The 22342-nt window shown below is 38.0% G+C and overlaps 1 protein-coding gene across 6 annotated transcripts in view; it reads right to left on the bottom strand.

The window, feature by feature from the left end:
• The window catches only part of REEP3 (receptor accessory protein 3), a 99264-nt gene that overhangs the window by 67415 nt on the left and 9507 nt on the right, over window positions 1-22342 (bottom strand). The window contains exons 1-2 of one of the 6 annotated variants that reach the window (XM_022560603.3): window positions 10651-11385; window positions 7443-7530 (exon numbers count right to left, since the gene is read on the bottom strand). The exons of 4 other annotated variants lie outside the window; for them this stretch is intronic. The gene's annotated coding sequence lies outside the window, so the exon portion shown is untranslated. Of the gene's footprint in view, window positions 1-7442; window positions 7531-10650; window positions 11386-22342 lie in introns of those variants that run through there. One more of the 6 variants, XM_089897551.1, reaches the window with a different exon arrangement.

The following is a 22342-nucleotide window of genomic DNA, read 5'->3' as shown; positions in this document are numbered from 1 at the left end:
AGAGAATGTCTAAGTAGTTTCTTTGTACAAGAAAACCAGAGAGGAGGGAACTTTATGCTGTCTTGGGCAACTCATTAACAGAAAAAGAAAGCAAACATGTGCCACAAGAACTATACCACCACCTAATTTAATTCTGACATCAGTAATTACAGCAGGGAACCAGCACGCTGACTGTTTGGCACTAGCAAGCCCTTGGGCTCTTAGGAAACATCACTCATTGCTGCAGAAACGCAGTTCTGGATGATCTTACTCCCACTCCTGAGAAGTGATACAGAATCCACCAATTCTGAAGCTGTGGCTTTTTGCTCCATAAAAAAACAGATACAGGGCTTCCCTGGTGGCGCAGTGGTTGAGAGTCCTCCTGCCGATGCAGGGGACACGGGTTCGTGCCCCGGTCCGGGAGGATCCCACATGCCGCGGAGCGACTGGGCCCGTGGGCCATGGCCGCTGAGCCTGCGCGTCCGGAGCCTGTGTTCCGCAACGGGAGAGGCTGCAACAGTGAGAGGCCCACGTACCGCAAAAAAAAAAAATCTTACAATACTATGGTACGTTTGCACCATTAATGAACCATTAACAATACATTAGAATTAATTAAAGTCCCTATTTTATTCAGATTTGCTTAGTTTTTACATGTATCTATTCTAGGATACCATCTGGGATTCCACTTCATTTGTGACATGACATTTAATCACCATGTTTCCCCAAGCTCCTCAAAAAGTTTCTCAAACTTTATTTCTGATGACTTGATAGTTTTGAAGATTACTGGTCAAGTATTTTTTATAATGTCCCTCAATTTGTATTTGTCTTATGTTTTTGTCAGGGTTAGATTAGGGTAAGGGTTTTTGGGAGGAACATCACAAAGACGATGTATCATTTTCATGACATATCAAGGGTACATACGACATACCCTTATCACTGATAACTTATCACTGATGATGTTAACTTTGATCACTTGGCTGTAGTAGTAGTTATCAGGCAAAGTTACTAAACAGTCCCCACCAAAACACTGTCCTGCTTCCCATACCACACCTCTTGGAAGGAAGTGACTATATATAGCCTCTGCTTAAGGAGTGGCAAGTTATATGCTCCACCTCCATGAGGGCAGAGTATTTACATAAATTACTTGCAATTCTTCTGCATGGGAGATTTTTCTCTTCTCTTCCATTCATTGATTTATTAAACCATTATATCATTATGGACTCATGGATATTATACATTTTGGGTTCTAACACAATAGTACTTTATTTTGTTGCTCAAATTTTTCTAGATTTGGTCATTGGGATCTCTTTCAGTTGGCTCTTGGGTCCCTTTGATATAACCCCATCATTGTTTTTATTTGTATGTTTTTCGAGCACTTTGTTATATTGTGGCACTAAAAGATGGACCAGGCTCATACTGTATACTTCTTGTCCCATTCCTAAAGTCAGCTATTTCCCCAAGGAGCACTGGTATCTTTTACTGGAGAATGTATTTGAAACCAAGATATAGGTGTTAGGTGTGCTCATTACTATTGGAGTATTGTTGATTCCAGGCCTTTTTTTGGTCTATTTTGTATATTAACTAATAGCAATTTTGTTTATGAATTCTGCTAATATGAATATGTTGTATATTTGTACACCTTGATATTAAATGTTTGCACTTATATTAGATAAACCTTTCTTATGCTGAGAGCAAGTAAATATTTGTATCTCTATCTTTTGTAAAGATTTTATCTTTTTTTAAAAATTTATTTATTTATGTATTTATTTTTGGCTGCATTGGGTCTTCGTTGCTGCGCGCAGGCTTTCTCTAGTTGTGGAGAGCAGGGCTACTCTTCGTTGTGGTGCACGGGCCTCTCATTGCAGTGGCTTCTCTTGTTGCAGAGCACAGGCTCTAGGTGCGTGGGCTTCAGTAGTTGTGGCACGTGGGCTCAGTAGTTGTGGCTGACAGGCTCTAGAGCGCAGGCTCAGTAGTTGTGGCGCATGGGCTTAGTTGCTCCACGGCACATGGGATCCTCCCGGACCAGGGCTTGAACCCGTGTCCCCTGCATTGGCAGGCGGATTCCTAACCACTGCACCACCAGGGGAGTCCCTCTCTCTATATTTTTAATGCATTTATAGTCTGTTTTATTTGAGGGAGGGATGGGCTGTAAATCCCTGGTGACTTTCTTATCTTTTACAAAGCTGAACCCTGGGTTTGGGCCTCATGTCATCAGGTCAGAGGAATACCAAGTCTTCTCCTGCTGGGGATTTTATCCTCACCAACTGAAAGCCACATCATTAACTCGCTGCCTTAACGATACTACCCTGTGAATGCTATTTCACCAGAAGCCAATACCCAAACTCTGGATATGAGATTTTTAGCTGTGCCACAGAACCTAGGGCTTTTCAAGTTAACACATGTACCCCTCAAGGCACAGAGGCTTTCCAGCTTAGTGATTTCTAAGAAAGCAATTAACCTTAGGAACTGAGGTATAAACAAGAATACAACTCTCAGGTCTGCTATGTGTTCATCCTCACTGCCAATTTAAGGTATAATACTAAAGTTAGCCACCACAGTTATAGTTTACATATTCAAGTTAGTCATTTCAATCTACTTTTTATTTCCCTTGAGAATTTGGACACAATCAACATTATTATTTTCCATATTCCAATATAATCTAGTACCGCTGGATTTAAATTCAATATGAGATTCTTTTTTTAATGCTTTAAAAATGCCTGTTTTGTTCATAAATTATAATTATGATGATTATCTTTTGTAAAACTGAAGACCTTACAGGACATTTTGCACTAAGTTGCCATGAAGAAGTCCTGTTATGTTGCCAGTCTGAAGTGGTTCAGCTCACTTGGTCTGTCCATGTGTGGCAGCAAGTTAGTATTTCTTTTCTTTTGTTTTAAAAAAAATGCTTAATTCTTCCCCTTTATTTCTATTTTTAATTGATGTATAAATGACATATAACATTGTATTAGTTTCAAATGTATTGATACAACATGATTTGATATTTGTATATACTGCAAAATGATCACCACAGTAAGTCTTAGTTAACATCTGTCACCATACATAGTTAGAAAAATTTTCTGTGATAACTTTTAAGACCTACTTTTTTTTTTTTTTTTTTTTGTACGCGGACCTCTCACTGTTGTGGCCTCTCCCATTGCAGAGCACAGGCTCCGGACGCGCAGGCTCAGCGGCCATGGCTCACGGGCCCAGCCGCTCCGCGGCATGTGGGATCTTCCTGGGCCAGGGCACGAACCCACGTCCCCTGCATCGGCAGGCGGACTCTCAACCACTGCGCCAACAGGGAAGCCCTTTACTTTTAAGACCTACTCTCTTAACAGTTTTCAAATATGCAGCACAGTGTTATATAACTATGTCACCATGCTGTGTATTACATCCTATGACTTACTTATAATTGTGAGTTCTATACCTTCCAATCCCTTTACCCATCTCTATCACTGTATTGATCTTTGACGCCTCCTCCCCCTGCTACAACATGCATCCATCTGTAACCCAGTCCTGCTGGCTTTTCCTTGGTGAGCATCCACACGTTCATCCTCCTCTTTTATTTTCAAACCAGTGGCTGATGACACATTTAGGTTCATGCCATCTCAATCGATTTACTGAACAGTTTCCCAACAGAGCCTCTGGCTCCACTGTCAGGTCAGTCTTCCTAATACACCTGCTGTACTACCTTGCTTAAAGACTTCAAGGTCTCTTCGCCCTCTTGCCAACCAGCCTATGTGGGGGCTCATCAGAGTATAATTTGAAAACCACTGCCTTATATAAACCATCTGTTCCAACATGGTTTCCTCAATATGCCTCTTGTACTTCTACTTGTCTTGGAGTGTGTGCTTCTTGCAATGCCTCCCTCCCTCGTCTTTCTTCTTTTCCACATGGATCATTTAGCTTCCTCTCCTTGCTTATGGGTAACTGCCATTCCAACAGTGAGAAACATTTACTTAGTTGTTCGATTCTAGTATACATGTATAGTGATTTCAGAACTGTTAACCCATACCTTCATGGGATACAACTTTATCAAGTAGAGTACAGAGCTATATACAGTTCTTTTTTGCTTCAGTCATACAGCTCCCAGTAATTCCCAAAGTTACTTAAATAGGCCCCCTTTTCCCTATACTCCCTTCAACAAGATTGTTTAATATGTTTGTAATATAGTTAGATTGTGCTGTCACGTTCTGCATCCCATCCTGTAACCCTCAACCTCGTAAATGCTTTTTAAAAATTTGCATATATTAAGATTCATCTTGGGGTTCCCTGGTGGGGCAGTGGTTAAGAATCCGCCTGCCAATGCAGGGGACAGGGGTTCGAGCCCTGGTCCGGGAAGATCCCACATGCCACGGAGCAACAAAGCCTGTGTGCCACGACTACTGAGGCCGTGTGCCACAACTACTGAATCCCACGCACCTAAAGCCCGTGCTCTGCAACAAGAGAAGCCACTGCAATGAGAAGCCTGCACACCGCAATGAAGACCCAATGCAGCCAAAAATAAATAAATAAAAAATTTCCCTCTTGGTGCTGTAAAATTGTATGGGTTTTGACAAGTGCATAATGTCATATATCCACCATTATAGAATCATACAGATACTGCCCTATAAAAAACCCTTGCGATTTACCTAACACCTCCAACCCCTCGCAACCACTGCTGTTTAAAAATCTCTATAGTTTTGCCTTTTTCAGAATGTCATACAAATGGAATTATGTAGTATTTCGTTTTTCAGACTTGCCTCTTTCATTTAGTAATATGCATTTAAGTTTCATCCATGTCTTTGTGTGGCCTGATAGCTCATTCCTTTTAATCACTGTACAGTGTTTGTACGGATGTACCAGTTTGTTTACCCTAGTAAAGGACATCTTGGTTGCTTCCAGCACTTGGTCTGATACGAACGTTCTATGAACATTTGCATGTAGGTTTTTGTGTGGACTTCAGTTTTCAATTCAGTGGCATAAATATATAGAAGCACAATTGCTAGATCTTATGGTAAGACTATGTTCAGATTTGCAAAAGTCAAACTGCCTTCCAAAGTGGCTGTACCATTTTGCATTCCCATCAGCAGTTCTTGCTGTTTTGTATCCTCTCCAGCAAATGATAGTCAGGTTTTGATTTTAGATATTTAAAGGTACCAATAGGTGCGTAGTGGTATCTCATTGTTTTAATTTGCATTTCCTAATAATGACATGTGGGATGTAGTGCATCTTTCCATATGTGCATCTGCCATCTATATATTCTCCTGGGGTGGTATCTGTTCAGTTCTTCTGCCCATTTATTTGGGTTGTTATTGTTGAGTTTTAAGAGTTCCTCGCATATATTTTTCTCTTAGTCTGTGAGTTGTCTTTTCATTCTTTTAACAGCATTCTTCACAGAGCAGATTTTTAGTCCAATTTATGAATTTTTTTTTCTTTCATGGACCATGCTTTTGGCATTGTACCTAAAAATTCATCACCAAATCCAAGGTCATCTAAAGTTTCTCATATATATATATATATATATACACACATATATTTTTTTTAGGAGTTTTGTATTTTGGTCTTTGATCCATTTTAAGGTCATTTGTAGTCTTCGTTTAGCTTTTTTTATTTTTGCACAAGGATATCTAATTGTTTAGTACCATTTGGTGAAGCAACTTACTTTTAAAAGGTTCAGGAAAGTCAAGGGTAAAAAAAAGCTGTTGTTATTGCAGTATGTGCATATGTGTATACAGAGAGAGAGAGAGAGAGAAATCAACTGTGACAAATTGTTAACAACAGGTGCTTCTAGGTGAAGGGTAAATAGTGTTCATTATACTCTTAAATTTTCTGTAGTGTTAACATTGTTCAATAAAAAGCAGTGAAATACTTCTACAAAGAAGGTAGGAAAGAATGAAACCCATTTTAGAAGTATTTTCGTTAAATTCTTTGTTTCTCAAAAGGTTAAGTTTCATTTATATAAAAGGCTGCAATTATGTAGAAAACTGGAACATCTAACAACTGGATTAGCTAACATACTCCTAGTGAAAAGAGTAAAAGATAAACAGTAGGAACTAAAGACAAAAATATTGAAAATATTTTATGCTAAATTCCTACCATAACTATGGATTCATCCATTTCTTCTTGTAGTTCAGTACGTTTTTGCTTAAATACATCCTCTTGAAAATATGTAACGAGATTTATTTTGTTATGCTGTCTAAAATCTGTCTTTAACTAGAATTGTCAGTCCATTTATGTTTATTGCTATTCTGATACATTTAGGTTTAAATGTAACATCTTATTTGTATTTGTCCTACCTGTTCTATTTCTCCCTTTCTCTCTGTTTTTCCTTCTACAGAATGAATGAGACCTAGTTCTTTGGTTCTCTGGTTTCTAGCTTTATGCTACTAGACTGCCTATATTGGATAGACCCTTGGTGTTGTTTCCTGTCTCATCATGCCTCATGAAAACAGGAAAACCAAAAACTTGAGGTCATTAGGTTTCAGGAAATGCCTGTAAGTGAAAGCTAACCTTAGTGCTCGCTTTACCTTGCTAGGCTTTTGGCCTCTGAGCAAACTGTACTTCCTAGTCAGTTCAGTGGTATATTTAAAAAAAATAACCTAGAAGGCATTTATTTTGATTCTTAGAGGAGATCACCTTCGAACATTTCCAATCCCCAGCCATTACATATAATGATAGTATTTTCTTTACATAATCTTGAATGGTTATAAAGTTTTTGATTGATCATGTTGTCATCCAGTATTTTATTTATAAGAATATGCATGGTCTAAATAGCTTTCATCAATGGTATATTTTAAAATGTTATTAAATAAATATTTTATCTAGCATTTTTCTTGTTCTCAATGGGAGGGCCCATAACAGTTATATTTTTGTCCACCAGACCACTGAAAATGACACTCTAAATTGCTCTCTAAATTTTCAGAGGCTTTGTTCTAAAGAGGACAATCAGAGCAGTCTATAAGAAGAAAGGAAATCAGTCTCTTACGAGGCACTTCTGGGGCCAGATGACCTAAGTTGAGATATGGGAGTTGCCTATATCTGATGTGAATTATGTAAATCAGTCACCTAAACTACTGCTTATACATGAGAGTTCCTAACATTATTTGATGCTTATGGTAAAAGATCTTTTCTTAAAATTGTAATCTTAAGTTCAGAGGTAGATTTTTTTTTCCTTGAAGTGTAGAGCCATTCAAGTTTCAGGCCAAATTTGAACAATGTCAATTTCTATTCAATCCTAAAAATTTAATAGTATAAAATAAAACACTAGGAAGCTCTAATTCTTCCCCCAAAGATATATAAAGAGGATGGAAATGTGGTTCAGCATTACATAATGTTGCCACCCACTCTAGAAACAGAAATGAGTGCCTAGCAACAGGAAAGGGTCATCTCAGGAGACTGCTGATTGCTCACTGGAGCATTCTAAACACAGATGCTTTTCTATCCTTATCACTTCCAGTCCCTGCTAAACACATGCTGGTTACCTTGGATCCCAGTGCCATCTGATGAGAACCTTCCTCTTATGACAACCAATAACTGCCACTCAGGATAGCTTCTACCTTTAGGTTACATCTTTAAAAAAAATAATAATAAAATTTGAAACATTAATAGAAAATAAGAATTTTGTGTGCATTTTCTTCCCCAGTAATCATATTTCTTTCAAGATATGTTAGTGTCCCTGTTGGCATTTTTCTGACTACACCCTCTATACCCACAAGTTTTTTTTTTTATTGTTAATTAATTAATTTATTTTTGGCGGCATCGGGTTTTCGTTGCTGTGCGTGGGCTTTCTCTAGTTGTGGCGAGCGAGGGCTCCTCTTCGTTGTGGTGCACGGGCTTCTCATTGCAGTGGCTTCTCTTGCTGCGGAGCACAGGCTCTAGGGCATGCGGCTTCAGTAGTGGGGGCTCATGGACTTAGCTGCTCTGTGGTATGTGGGATCTTCCCGGACCAGGGCTCGAACCCGTGTCCCCTGCATTGGCAGGCAGATTCTCAACCTCTGCGCCATGAGGGAAGTCCTACACCCACAACTTTTAGCAGCAAGGCAGAATCATCTATTTCTTAATAAAGAGGTTATGTATGAGTGTGCCTAATATTACTTATGTTTATGGTAGGAGAGCTTTTCTCAAAGCAGTAATCTCATGTTCAGGAATTTGTTTATATTTTTCTTAAACATATAGCCATTCAAATTTTAGAATAAATTTGAATAATCTCAATTCCTATTCAATCCTAAAGATTTACTAGTGCACAACTAGTACAAATAAAGATCCAGGAAGCTCTAGTTCTTTTCACAAAGATAAACAAAGGGGGCAGAAATGTGGTTCAGCATCACATAATGTTGCCACCACTCCAGAAAGAGAAGTGAAAGCACCTTTTCCTAAGTTTCTTGGCTATTTGCATGTGTCTCCCTCTCTTTGGTATAAGGTCCCTTGTCCATTTTTCTTTGTACATTCTGAATATGAGCCAATTTTCACTTTCATATGTTATAAATGTTTTCTCCCACTCTGCCTTTTTTCACTCTCTTAATGATGTCTTTTGATGAAGAGAAGTATTTTAGTCTGTTTCAATTTATCATTATTAGACGTCTCCTTTATGACTAATGCTTTTTGTGCCCTGTTTAAGATTGGTTTTCCTTATTTCAAAGTCATAAAGATATTTTTCTATATTACCTTCTAGAAACCTGCATTAACTTTTTCTCTGTAATCAGACTGGAATTGATATTTTTGAGTTAGGGGCCAAGTTGAGGGCCATGATTGTATGGATATATGGATATCCAGTTGACATGGAACCACTATTGTAGATAACAACCTTTCCTCACTGTTCTGCAGTACTACCTTTTGTCATAAAACAAGTATCCATAATAGATGTATGGGACTCTTTCTAGACCCTAAGCTCGTTCACTGGCCTATTTGTCTATCCTTTCTCCAATAGCACATTGTCTTAATTGCTGTACCTTTATAATAAGTCTTTATCTGATTAACTCATCCTACTATTAATATCTGATCAAATGTGTCATCCCACTTGGTTCTTCTATTCTTTGCTCTTCTGTTTGAAGATTGTCTTGGTTATTCTTAGTCCTTTGCATTTTCATGTACATTTTAGAAATAACCTGTCGACTTTCTTCTTTTCTCTATATATACTTACTCCCCAGGTAAACTCATCCAGTTTCATCACTTTGGATATCCACAATCTGTCAAACAATCCTCTGCATTTAACAATCATTAAAATAAATCCAGAATCTGATGACTATTACCAATCTGGTCCAAGTCACCACCCATCCCTCACTGGTTTATTAAAATAGCCGACTATTTTAATAAGCTTCCATCCTTGCCCCTTTAGTTGATTCTCCATGGTAGAGAGATCTTTTAAAATAAAAATCTGGGTCTTCCCGGTGACGCAGTGGTTAATGTAGGGGACACGGGTTCGAGCCCTGGTCTGGGAAGATCCCACATGCCGCAGAGCAATTAAGCCTGTGCGCCACAACTACTGAGCCTATGTTTCAGAGCCCGTGAGCCACAACTACTGAGTCTGCGAGCTGCAACTACTGAAGCCCGCGTGCCTAGAGCCCATGCTCTGCAACAAGAGAAGCCACTGCAATGAGAAGCCTGCGCACCACAACCAAGAGTAGCCCCTGCTCGCTGCAACTAGAGAAAGCCCACACGCAGCAACAAAGACCCAATGCAGTCAAAAATAAATAAACAAACAAATAAAAGATAAGATAAAATCAAATCTGATAATGTTGCTCCTCTGGTCAAAACTCATCTCATTCAAGAGTAAATTCCAATGTTGTTAACAATGGCCTACACAACTGGCCACACTATTGCTCTGTCCCAGCCATCCTGACCTCCCGGTGCTGGGCAGGGCCCCGCCTTAGGGCTTGTACTTGGTCAACTCCCCTCCTGGGAAGCTCTTCCCCAGTCTCTGCATGGCTAATGCCTTCACCTCCTTCAAGTCTTTGCTCAAATGTCAACTTCTCCCTGAGGCCTTCCCTGATCACCATATTTAAAACTGCAAGTCACCCCTGAGACTAGATGAACACTCTAAACGAAATGCTATCGTAAACAAAATGCTTTACCTTTTAACAGAAACACAGTAAGTATGACCCATAATAACTGATCAATTTAAAATGCAAAGTTTTGTTATTTTCACATGGCCAACTGTCTTCCTTGTGTTTGTTAAATATAAGACAGCCCTTAAGATTAATCTCACATGATAACGGCCACAGAGTGGCAGACGCCAGCCTCTTCTGCTGGCCATCCATCTCATAGTTCTTTTCTTTCTAATTTGTAATTTTTAACGTGTGGAGAAAGGACTAGGTAAATCAAATGGTCTTTGTTTTAGTGGCATTTAACTAAACCACAGTGCATACATGTGCAAGAATTGGGACGTTTCCTCCGAATCTTAAGAAAGTAGAGGGGAATTCCCTGGGTCCCATGGTTAGGCGCCACGCTTTCGCTGCTGGGGGACGCAGTCGGGGAACCAGGATTCTGCAAGCCTCGCAGGACACCGCCCGCCCCCCGCCAATAAAAGGTATTGTTTCCCTTATAGCAGTTTCACCAAATGTTACTTTTGAAATTTACTCTGATTGTATGAAATTTCTTCCTCCTCCTCACATCCAGTCACCGAGTTTCCTCCAAATCCCCCCCAGACCTCTCTCATGCCGACATGTCTGTCCCCACAGCCCTGACACTTACCTCAGCCTTAATTCCGACCCTTCTTATTTTTCCTGGGGACTATCTGTCCTCCTCACTGTCCTCGGGCCCTCTAGTCATATCGTTGATCCTTGAACAATGCAGGGAGGGGTTGCAGTGTGGACTCTCCATGCGATCAAAAGTCCCTCCTATAACTTGGTCGCCCACCGGTTCCTCCATACCGGCTGTTCCCATATCCCCGGATTCAACCAGCCCTGCATCACACAGTGCTGTATTATTTACTGTTGAAAAAAATCCATTTGTAAGTGGACCCACGCAACTCAAACCCATGTTGTTCAAGGGTAAACTGTACTTAAAAGCTTTCAGCTGTTTCTCCTTGCTTTCTCAATAAGGAAACAACTCATCAGGCTATGCAAGACCTAATTGATCTAACTCTTCTGACCTCTCTAGTCTATGCTTTTGCATCTCTGCTCCAGTGATATTGAACTCCTTGCTTTTTCCTGAGAGTCAAGTTATTTTGTTTCTGTGTGGTGGCATATTTTTCCTCTCTGATTGAGGCCTCTGAAGGCCATTTTTCTCTTAGATTTCCTTGCCTCCTCTGTAGGTGAGGAACCCCTCCCCTCTGTTCTCACAGCATCTTAAACATACTTGATGTGACACTACTAGCAGTGTGACATTGGGCGAGTCATTAACCTTCCTGCGCCGGTGTGCTTTTCTGTAATGCAACGGTAATAGGGACTACCTTGTTGTGAGCATTAAATGAGTTGAGCCATATAACAATGCTAGGCACATGGTACACAGTCCATAAATATTAGCTACTACGATTGTCCAACAATTTTATGTTCACTGACTTTCCATCTGCTGTCTGTATGTTGGCTGTTCAGTTAGGACAAAAACTGTACCAAGTTTAGCTCCACCTCCCCAAGGTCTAGAACACTCTCTGAAACATAGTAGGTGCTCAATATATATTGACAGAAAGAACAAAATAAAAAATAAAGTCCTTTAGTGTACATAGCAAGGCAGGACTGAATCACTTATAGGCACAATCTAATATATGAATATAGCCTAAGCTGAGGCCAGAAAATGAAAAAGTGACAAAGTACTAAAGAAACTTAAATTGATAAAGTACTAAATATTCAACCTAACGGTTCTATAATTTTCTTTCATGGCCTTAAAAAACTGCAATGGCCATTTAGGATTAGAAAGTTATGACAGCCTAGCATTTTCTTTCAGTGGGTTAAATGTAATCATCACTTAGTTAAACATATGTGTCAGCAATTTAAAATTCTCCATTTGATGCACAAAGATATGTTTTAATCATAATTTATTAAATCATAAAGTCAAAAACGTCATAAAGTAAAAAAAGCAGTAACAACAACAACAAAAAGAAAGCAGTAACAGAAGTCTAAGTTCCTTCAGTAGCAGAAGTCTCAATGTCAACATACATACAAAAATGACCATATTTCCCAATGTTATATTAACTTGGATTTGTGGTTGTTTTCCTCATGTCTGACTCATTCCAATTTTGTGGAGAGCATCTGCTCTCAACTTACTTAAAATGTATTTGCTTCATTATTTTCTTTTCATGGAATGTTTTTGTTATTGGTTGGTGGTCAAAGATTTACCTTTTATGTTTTTTCCGTATTTTTTTAGTTTCCAGAGCAACACACTGAACTATACTTTAAATACCATAAAGCTTTCCTCAGGGAAGAGACACAAAAGAAAAGTTGGAGAAATTTCAGCATGTTTTAAAAACATATATACACATATCAGTTACACAGAAACAAGACTCACAAAATGAAACTCCTCCAAATATTGTTTGCTAGAAATAGTATCATAACAAATTGTGTGCCCACATTTGTCACTCAGAAAAAGTCACTTCTAGAAAATATATTCTCTTCTTCACCCAAATGTTTAAACCTGATAAGTAAGATTGTTTCCTGAGAGGTTTATTCTTTAACAATCAAGACAAGCTTTTCAGTAAGCTGAAAGTTAGCTACTTTTACTAGTAGGAATAATGATCACCTAAAAACTGACAAATGACCTATTCTTTTAACTTAGAGTAAGTTTTACTTTCTTATTGACCAAATAAAGGCAACTTAACCAAATCATCCTAGAACTTGAGTCAGTTTATGAGAAAAAGAGAGAGAGAAGAAAAAAAAGGTAGGATTTGCATACAAGGAAAAAATGGTCAGTTAAATACTTAAAGATGACACCTGCAAATTTGTTTTTCCATCGTTACATTTAAGACTTTAGGTCTACTAGCACTGGAAAAAAACTGCAATGCACCAAAAACCTTCTAATGCATGAAACAGCTTTAAAAATTATTCCAAACAAAAGAAGCTTGCTATATGATCATAACATTAGAAAGATTAAGGAAAGCTCATGTTCTTTTTCATGTAGAACAGAATTGAGAGATATAATAAAATGGTTTTTATTTTTTAAAGCCACTAAGTTTTGGGGGTGGTTTGTTACGCAGCAACAGATAACTGAAAGCAGCAAGGAACTGCAGGTGGCCTTAGTGGCAGCGAGCACAGACTTGGAAGTCAGAGGAGAATTAGTACTGCCTGACGCATGTCTTGGGGGACACTGGTGGGCATAATGAAGCACAGAGGAAGGCGGGATCAACAGCACAAGGAACAGTCACAGCAAGAGGACTGCAGGGCTGCAGGTAGTGACTCTGCCTGTATATGTAGCATCCTGTACCCTTGAATGCGCCCAGAGAGATGGAAGTGAGGAGCTGAGGTCATAACCTAAGTTAGATGAGTTAGGGTTAGTAATCTATTAGACTCGGGGGTCAAACTGTTAAAGTGACCTTACTTAAGGTCCATGAGTTGGTGGACAGCATCATTTACAATAGCCAAGATACAGAATAAATGTTCATGAGCCATAAAAAAAAGATCAAATCTTGCCATATGTGACAACACGGATGGACCTTGAAGGCATTATTATGCTAAGTGAAATATGACAAATACCGTATGATTTCCCTCATGTCGAATATGAAAAGCAAAAAACCAAAATAAATGAACAAATGAAATAAAAAACAGACATGTAGATATAGAGCACAGTGTAGTGGTTACCAGAGGGGAAGGGAGGGGAGGGCGAAATGGGTAAAGGGCATCAACTGTATGGTGACTAATGGAAACTAAATTTTTGGTCGTGAGCATGCTGTAGTGTAGACAGAAGTAGAAATATAATGTTGTACACATGAAACAGAAAATGTTCTAAATCAATGTTATTTCAATTAAAAAAGAAATAACTTTTAGTAGAAATGATTTATATTTATTATAGAAACATTACCAAAAAGAACAAAGTAGAAATCTAAGACTCACCCCCCAGTTCTACTGACCAGAAATAATCAGTGATAACATCTGATAATCCAAACATCTTTCTGTACTATTAGTAGAGAAAGAAGAGTGACAGAAAAAGTATATACAAGTGGAATATTAAAACATATGGGATTTAAAATAAAAATTCTAAATTACATTTTGCTTAAATTTAACAGACAATAAGTAAAACTGAAGGAATAAATATAATCTTAAACGTTACAAATGTCAGGGTCTACACTAATCCTTTAAGGATTATGAAGGGCTAGCGTTTCAACCCTAAATAGCACCTGTCTTTCTCCTATGAAAAATTAAATCTGCCCTGATGCTTCCTCCCATCTCCCCACCCCCACCAGATTCTCATTACCTATTTTTTTAAACTAAGACATATAACACATTCTCATATACAATATTAACGCTGTGGAAACGTTTAAAAGGCATGGAATGATTTTGATGAGTCTATGTTTAAAAATAAACATAAAGCCTCATACTGACAAATTTTACAAATGATCTTTTTAAGGCAGCATAGATGTGTACTGCTGCAAATGTGCTACTCGGCCAACCTGACAAATGTGATATTCTGCTGTTTGCTAGACTTTGTTCACATACTAGCTGGAAATATGAAATGCATTTCCAAGTGAATTTCATGAAGCACAATAGAGAATGCTGTAATAAAATCCAGATATTCCTTCCACTACATTCCTTTCCTCTAATACTTCTGTAATTCAATCTGAAAAGACCAAGTTTGTCTAGAAAGATTACTTCTTTATAGGCCACTAATGTTGCTTATTGCTTAGCTTCGGACATTTTCTAGGTAATCAAACTGCCTTAAAAATCATCAAATCACTGAAAACCAAACTAAGGATATTGTACAATTTTTGTTTCCTTGTTTTAAAATGGTAACAATATTTAGCATCTCAATTCTGTGATAGCTTCCTGACACTATTTCTCAAAAAAATCACCACGTGGTTTTCCATCTCATAACCTCTACTGTAATGGTTTTCAAACCTGGTTGCACACTGCAATCACTCAGGTAGCTTTAAAAAATAAGGATGTCCAGCCCCAGCCCAGATCCATTAAGTTAGAATCTTTGGGAATGGGCTCTGGGAAAGGTGTTTTAAAAGCTTTTAAACATAGTATAGGGCTTGGTAAGCTCTTATTTTAAATGAAGCATCTAAGTCATCTCCATGAAAATACTCAATTTATCATGTGTTCAGTTATAGTGAAAATAATTTTTAGATTTTTAAGAGGTGAAAGTTATCACTATCAATCACATTTCTCAAATTAAATGATGGCATCAGTTTTCAACAACCGTAAAGCGATAGAACTGCTTTTCTGGTTCAAAACTGTAATTTTAAAGTACCCCACCATACAAAACTCCTTTTTAAAGGGTGAATGTTAGGAAATTTTGTCCCTTTATTGACAAGTTTTATGATTAGTTTGAGGGATTAAATGCTAGCAAAACGTAAGACTCTGACAAAACAATAATGAAACAAGAATCTGGCTAGGAGTAAAAGGAATAAATGGTCACTGATTTCAGAGCCCATTTGTAGGCTAAGATGCTTTTGTTTTTAAAAATTTTTTTGTTTATCTCAGCTTCTAAACCTTTTCTTGTTTATATTAGAAGTCCCATTTTATCTGATGAGTTTCCAAACATCTTTTTTAAAAAAATTATTTTATTGAAGCTTAGTTGATATACAATGTTGTGTTGATTTCTACTGTACAGCAAAGTGATTCAATATACACATATATAATTCTTTTTCATATTCTCGTCCATTATGGCTTATCACAGGATACTGAATAGTTTCCTGTGCTGTACAGTCGGACCTTGTTGTTTTCCAGTCATCTTTAATAAGAAACGTTCCATAATAACCCACTTCCTTTATCCCACTAGTATATGCATGGGCTTTGGGCAGTACTCCTTCTCTTGTAGGAGCTGACTGATGATTCATTTTCTAATTTCCTCTTCTTAAGCCATTCTTACGAAATCCTCCAAGATTCCTCAATCAAATAGGCTAACATTCTTCACGTTTAAAAAAAAAAAGTGTTAGACTAGCTGGCAATCTTATTGATGTTTCTGGGTGACTGCTGGGGTAGTACAGGAATATGGATAACTTTTAAAGTTAAATATAGTAAACTTATTTACTTTGCATTCTCAAGCTAGAAATCTCCACAGACATAATCTGCACATCTACTAGCAAATGTCTCATAATCATGTTCCTGAGGTGCTGCGAGGCTTTGAATGTCCTCCTGTAATGACCAAGTGAGCACAGCATGTGGAATGACCAGGGAGCAAGGGGACCGCCTAGCAGGCCAAATAAATCCTGGCCATCAGTGGGTGACAGATGTCTCAGCCAGATCACCCCCATAGCAACACTGACCACACAGAAAACACACAACTAAATTTAATATTTTCCGTTTCCCTCCCCTTCTATAAGTGATGCTCAGGGTGCATAAGGAATCAGAGCAACACATTAGTATAAAATGTTAATATTAGGTGTTTTCTTCCATTGATAGGTTCAAACCCACCCCAGATTCTAGAACTAATGTCATCTCCTTTTTAATAGTGGGGAATTGCTCTAAAACACATAACCTAAAAGCTAAATTATTCTTGTGTAGCTATTAGGGAATTTCAAGCAATGTAACATATTTTGACAGCAACATTTTTTTGTAAATGATCAAAATGGACAAGCAACATCATCAAGAACACAAAGCAGTGGTTGTTAAGAAATTATTCTACATTTCAACATCAACACTATCTCTTAGGTCTGTCTTAATCTAGAAGTAGCTATGTGAAGGCACATTGATTTATACAGTTTTTTTGACACTGAATTACTTTTTAATAGCAATATCCCATATACCAAATGGACAGACAAGGAAAATACTGTTATCTTAAAGTAAGTGGGAAAAAAAGAGAAGGCTCTTAAGTGGCCATCTATGTGGCCATCTAGAACCTTGAAAATCCTTTGGATAAATAAGAAAGTTGACATCTTCACTGGACTCATACCAGCTTTGAGGGGAAAAAAAAAAGGGACTAGAAACAGCCTGCCTGGCGGTTTCACAGAGGTTCTGGCCTTCTGTTCACATATCCTTCATGACAGGTGCAGTTCCTTCCCTCCCTCCATCTGGGGCCTGGCTTAGCACTTAAACTGGCCTCTACACCAGCAAGAAGCATATGGGCTGGGACAGGGGCGATATCTCCTTTCTGTTGGTATCTGCTCTGTGTTGTCTTAAGCTTGTCCCTTCAGTTACTGTAGATACCTTGGTCCTGACTCACTATATGTGTTAAGCATTTTCTTTTTTTTTTTGGCTGTGCCACACGTCTTGCCCTGACCAGGGACTGAACCTGCGCCCTCGGCAGTGAAATTGCGGAGTCCTAACCACTGGACCACCAGGGAATTCCTCTAAGCATTTTTAAAATGTAGTAGTTGCTATAAAGAAAATATCTGACATACACTTCTAAGTCGGGGAGCATAATGAAGTGAATCAGTCATCCAACTTCAAAGTAGAACACCACCAACACCATTGTCCCAGCACCCCTTCCTCTGTCAGGGTGCTCTCTGAGTTAACCCCTATCCTAAAATTCATGTTTATTGTTCTTTTTTGAAAAATATGTTCCATATATGTATACATCTCTAAATTATGTATTGTTTAGTTTTACCTATGCTGGAGCCTTTAAAATGGTATTACACTAAATGCAATCATATCAGGCTGTTTTTTTTTTTCAAAAAACATACTTTGATTGTCCTAATAGTCATCCACACTGATGCTTGTAAGTGGTATCTCATTCAGTTTTACTGCTGTGTAATATTCCATTATGTAAACAGACCGGCATTTATTCACCCATTCTCTTGTCCATGTATGTTAGTATTCTTGGTAGATTTTTGCTTTAAGACTTTCCTATAAATATCCTTGCAAATGTCTCCTGGTACACGTGCCAAATTCTACCTAGTTGTGGAATTGCTTGGGTTATAGGTTACGTGAATGATTAACACTATGAGTTAGGGCCAAATTGTTTTCCAAAGCAGCTACAGCATCTTACTCTCTGACTGGCATTGCAAAAAAGGATCCTGTTGTTCTACCCATCCTTGCCAACACTTGGTATTTTCAGACTTCTTAATTTTTGCAAGCTAGAAGGTGTGAAATGGAATTTCAATGTGGTCTTAATTTACATTTTCCTGAAAACTAATGAGTTTCGTGCATCTTTTTCCATGTCTAGTTGCCACTGGTTCATTTGTACATTCTTCTTTTAGACTGTCTATTTTCTTATTGATTTTAAAGAATTCTTACACCTTCTGACTATCATACTTTAAGTTACATATGTTACGGAACTGTGCAATTTTTGCCCTCATTGGGCCACAATTCTAGTACTGGCTTCTTCTATCATACCTTCCTTCCCTGCCCTCGAGCTATTGAGGAATTGAGAAAATAGCAGTATGAGTTTCTAAATGGAGTTTTAAAAATTCTATATCCTGAAAAGGATATTTAATATAATTAGATATTTCTTTTTCACATAGATTGGCAGACAAATTTATTGCCAATGTAGTGAAAATCAGTTACCACTTGTTGAGAATGTAAAGTGAAACTTGATAGGGGTGGTGATACATGAGTGTACTATTTGACAAAACTCACTGAAATTATTATATGTAAATTATATCCCCAAAATGCTGATTTAAAATTAATAAAATAACAGGTGTAAATTATAACACAGGGAGGTGGTAGAGCACATTAAGGTCTGGTTCTAGAACCAAGCTGCCACTTAGCTCTGCCACTTAGTATGTTACCACCTTGGGCAAGTTATTCATATCTTTAACCCTTGCATTTCTCATTGGCAAAGTTGGGATAACAGCAGTACCTATATTGTTATATTATAAATGTTACAGTTTTCACATTTGGGCAGGTAATCCACTGATAATTTATTTTTGAGCTTGCTGTGAAGTAAGGCTGTAGTCTCATTCTTTTTTCTGAGAGATAACCAAGTTGTCACAACACTATTTAATTATCCATCCTTGCTCACTGATTTTGAATACTACTTCTGTCATATCAGATTTCCTTATAGGCCTCATTTAGTTTCTGGATTCTTGATTGTGTTTCCTTAAGTCTACTGTCAAGCACTGCACCAATACAGTACTACACTGTCTCAATCACTACAACATTATAATTAATCTTGATATATAACAGGACAAGTTTTCCTTCCCTGTTCTTTGCTGCTATCTTATTGATTCCTGAGCTTTTGTTCTTTCCTATGAACTACAGATAGTCTATCAGGTTTCATGAAACAAAACCAAAAAATCCTGTTGGAATTTCAGAGAATTCATAGATCTATTTGGGAAGAATTGATAATCATCAACTAATATTGATCCATTATTATGAGCTATCCATTTATTTAGAACTTCTTTTATCTTTCAATCACATTTTATAACTTTATAGGTTTTTTCCCAGTGTTACAGTCTGTCTTTTAACAGAAAAATGTAATCTGTTTACATTTATTGTCTCTATTGATATTTTTGAACCCATTTCTACTATCTTTTTTTGTCCATATGTCTCCCGCACCTTGTCCCCTTTATTTTGGTCTTTTATATCCCTTTAGCCTCTTTTTTTCTCTGTTGGTGTGGAGACTATAGATTATATTTATACCCTTTTAAATTACTGTATTTCTGCACATGACAGAGACCATTCCATTCTCTCCTCACCTTTACTGAGAGTGAAGGGAAAAAGAGTAAAACTAGACAAAAAGGTGAGGAAAGCATAAAAGAGAGGACAAGAGCCAGTGATGACATACTTTGAAGTGGGGGACCAAAACTGAATTCTTCAAAGGAAGAAACTGAACGCTTTCCTTCCTCGTGCAGTTCCTCCTCTTATCACATATTTAGATAGGCAGTGCCATTTTTAGGTTACAGGTTATATGATTTTCAGCATTTCCTTTATACTTCTCAGTCATTCAAGGTAACCCAGGTCTCTTTTTATTATAACTATTACTCTTAAAATGGTTTACCATCTATGTTGAACTCATCTTTTTAGGTGAGTTATTTTAGTTAAAGCACTATAAGAATTTGTCACCAGCAAACATTTAAGGTAATTGGGTACAGAGTTACTGGAAGACAGTACATTTAATTTCTTTTTAAAAATTATTTATTTATTTTTGAGGTATAGTTGATGGATAATATTATATAAGATTCAGGTGTACAACACAGTGATTTACGGTTTTCAAAGGTTATACCACATTCACAATTATAAAATATTGGCTATATTCTCTGTTGTACAATATATCCTTGTAGCTTACTTATTTTATACATAGTTTGTATCTCTTAATCCCCTACCCATGGACAGTACAGTTTATTTCTTAAACTTAGAGAAGACCGATTGAAATAAAGTAGTATTTGCATCACATTTATTTACCATATAAAACATGATGTAGAGTTTAGAAGTTCCTAAAAAATATTTAATCATAATAACAATGCATAAACTTTGTGGGGGGAAAAGTTTATTTCTAACTTGCATATTTGAAACTTTTACTTCGCAAGGAGAAGACCAGATATCCTTTCACAATATCTTTACACAAAGCTTTCAGACCACGTTTCTCATATAGTTTTATTTAACACTTTAATATTTTTAGATTAAGATTTATACACTAGCAAGTCTCTTTTATATGGACCGAGAGGTATATCTTTAGAGAACACTTTGTCCTATACATTCATGATCCATTAAACACCTTAAAGCCATTATCATTTATATTGGCAAAATTAGCCTAGGTTTACAAAGTGAAAACTGAAAGGCCCCATATTTCAGAAAATCAGAAATAGAAACTAAGGTTGATGAAAATTAATGATTAAAAAATATAATGCAAATAAACAAACATCAAATGAACAACTGGGAAGTTTGTTCAGCAATAGTGAGATTGGTCAGTGTTCCCATAGAAAACACAGGCACAAAGCAGTGAATAACTGATCATGGCTGTAGTGACACCCATCAGGCAAGTATCACTAAGTTTGTTCTATTCCCATATTCTTTAAGTCAGCACTCATGGGTATCTACTGCTCATTGTTCTTGAGGGACTCTCAAATGTTAAAGAAAAAAAATCAGTTGATCCATTTTTTGTTTGTTTGTTTTTTGCGGTACGCGGGCCTCTCACTGCTGTGGCCTCTCCCACTGCGGAGCACAGGCTCCGGACACACAGGCTCAGCGGCCACGGCTCATGGGCCCAGCCGCTCCGCGGCATGTGGGATCCTCCCGGACCGGGGCACAAACCCGTGTCCCGTGCATCGGCAGGCGGACTCTCAACCATTGCGCCACCAGGGAAGCCCCAGTTGATCCATTTTTAATGTTTTATAGTTCTAGCGTGTAAGTCTTTGACCTACTTGGTCAGGTTTATTCCTAGGTATTTTATTTTACTTTTTTGGTGTGATTTTAAAAGGTACTGAATTTTTACATTCCCTTTCTGACATTTCATTGTTAGTACAACAAAATGCAACCAATTTCTGAATGTTAATCTTGAATCCTACTACTTTGCTGAATTCATTTATTAGATTTAGTAGTTTTTGTGTGGAGTCCTTAGGGTTTTCTATATATAGTATCATGTCATCTGCATATAGTGACAATTTTACCCCTTCCCTTCCAATTAAAAAAAAAAAATTATTTGGCTGCACCGGGTCTTAGTTGCAGCATGCAGGATCTAGTTCCCTGACCAGGGATGGAACCTGGGCCCACTGCATTGGGAGCATGGCGCCTTAACCACTGGACCACCAGGGAAATCACTTTTTTTTTTTTTTTGAGGTACGCGGGCCTCCCACTGTTGTGGCCTCTCCCGTTGCGGAGCACAGGCTCTGGACGCGCAGGCTCAGCGGCCATGGCTCACGGGCCCAGCCGCTCCGCGGCATGTGGGATCTTCCCAGACCGGGACACGAACCCGTGTCCCCTGCATCGGCAGGCGGACTCCCAACCACTGCGCCACCAGGGAAGCCCGGGAAATCCCTTTTGTTTGTTTTTCTAGTCTGACTGCTGTGGCTAGGACTTCCAACACTATGTTGAATAGAAGTGGCAAGAGCGGGCATCCTTGTCTTGTTCCAGATTTTAGTGGGAAGGCTTTCAGCTTCTCACCATTGAGTATTATACCAGCTGTGGGTTTGTCATAAATGGCTTTTATTATGTTGAGATATGTTCTCTCTTATACCCACTTTGGTAAGAGTTTTTATCATGAATGGATGCTGAATTTTGTCAAGTGCTTTTTCTGCATCTATTGAGATGATCATGTGGTTTTTGACTTTTCTTTTGTTAATGTTATTTGCATATGTTGAACCATCCTTGTGAACTTGGGATGAATCCCACTTGGTCATGGTATATATTCTTTTTTTAAGTGTTATCAGATTCAGTTTGCTAATATTTTCTTGAGGATTTCTGAATCTATATTC

This window comes from Delphinapterus leucas, chromosome 16, assembly GCF_059928025.1.
Source record: "Delphinapterus leucas isolate spDelLeu-1000000601 "Yukka" chromosome 16, BTC_Dleu_Yukka2, whole genome shotgun sequence".
Taxonomy (NCBI): Eukaryota; Metazoa; Chordata; class Mammalia; order Artiodactyla; family Monodontidae; genus Delphinapterus; species Delphinapterus leucas.
This window is presented reverse-complemented; position numbering and strand designations above follow the sequence as displayed.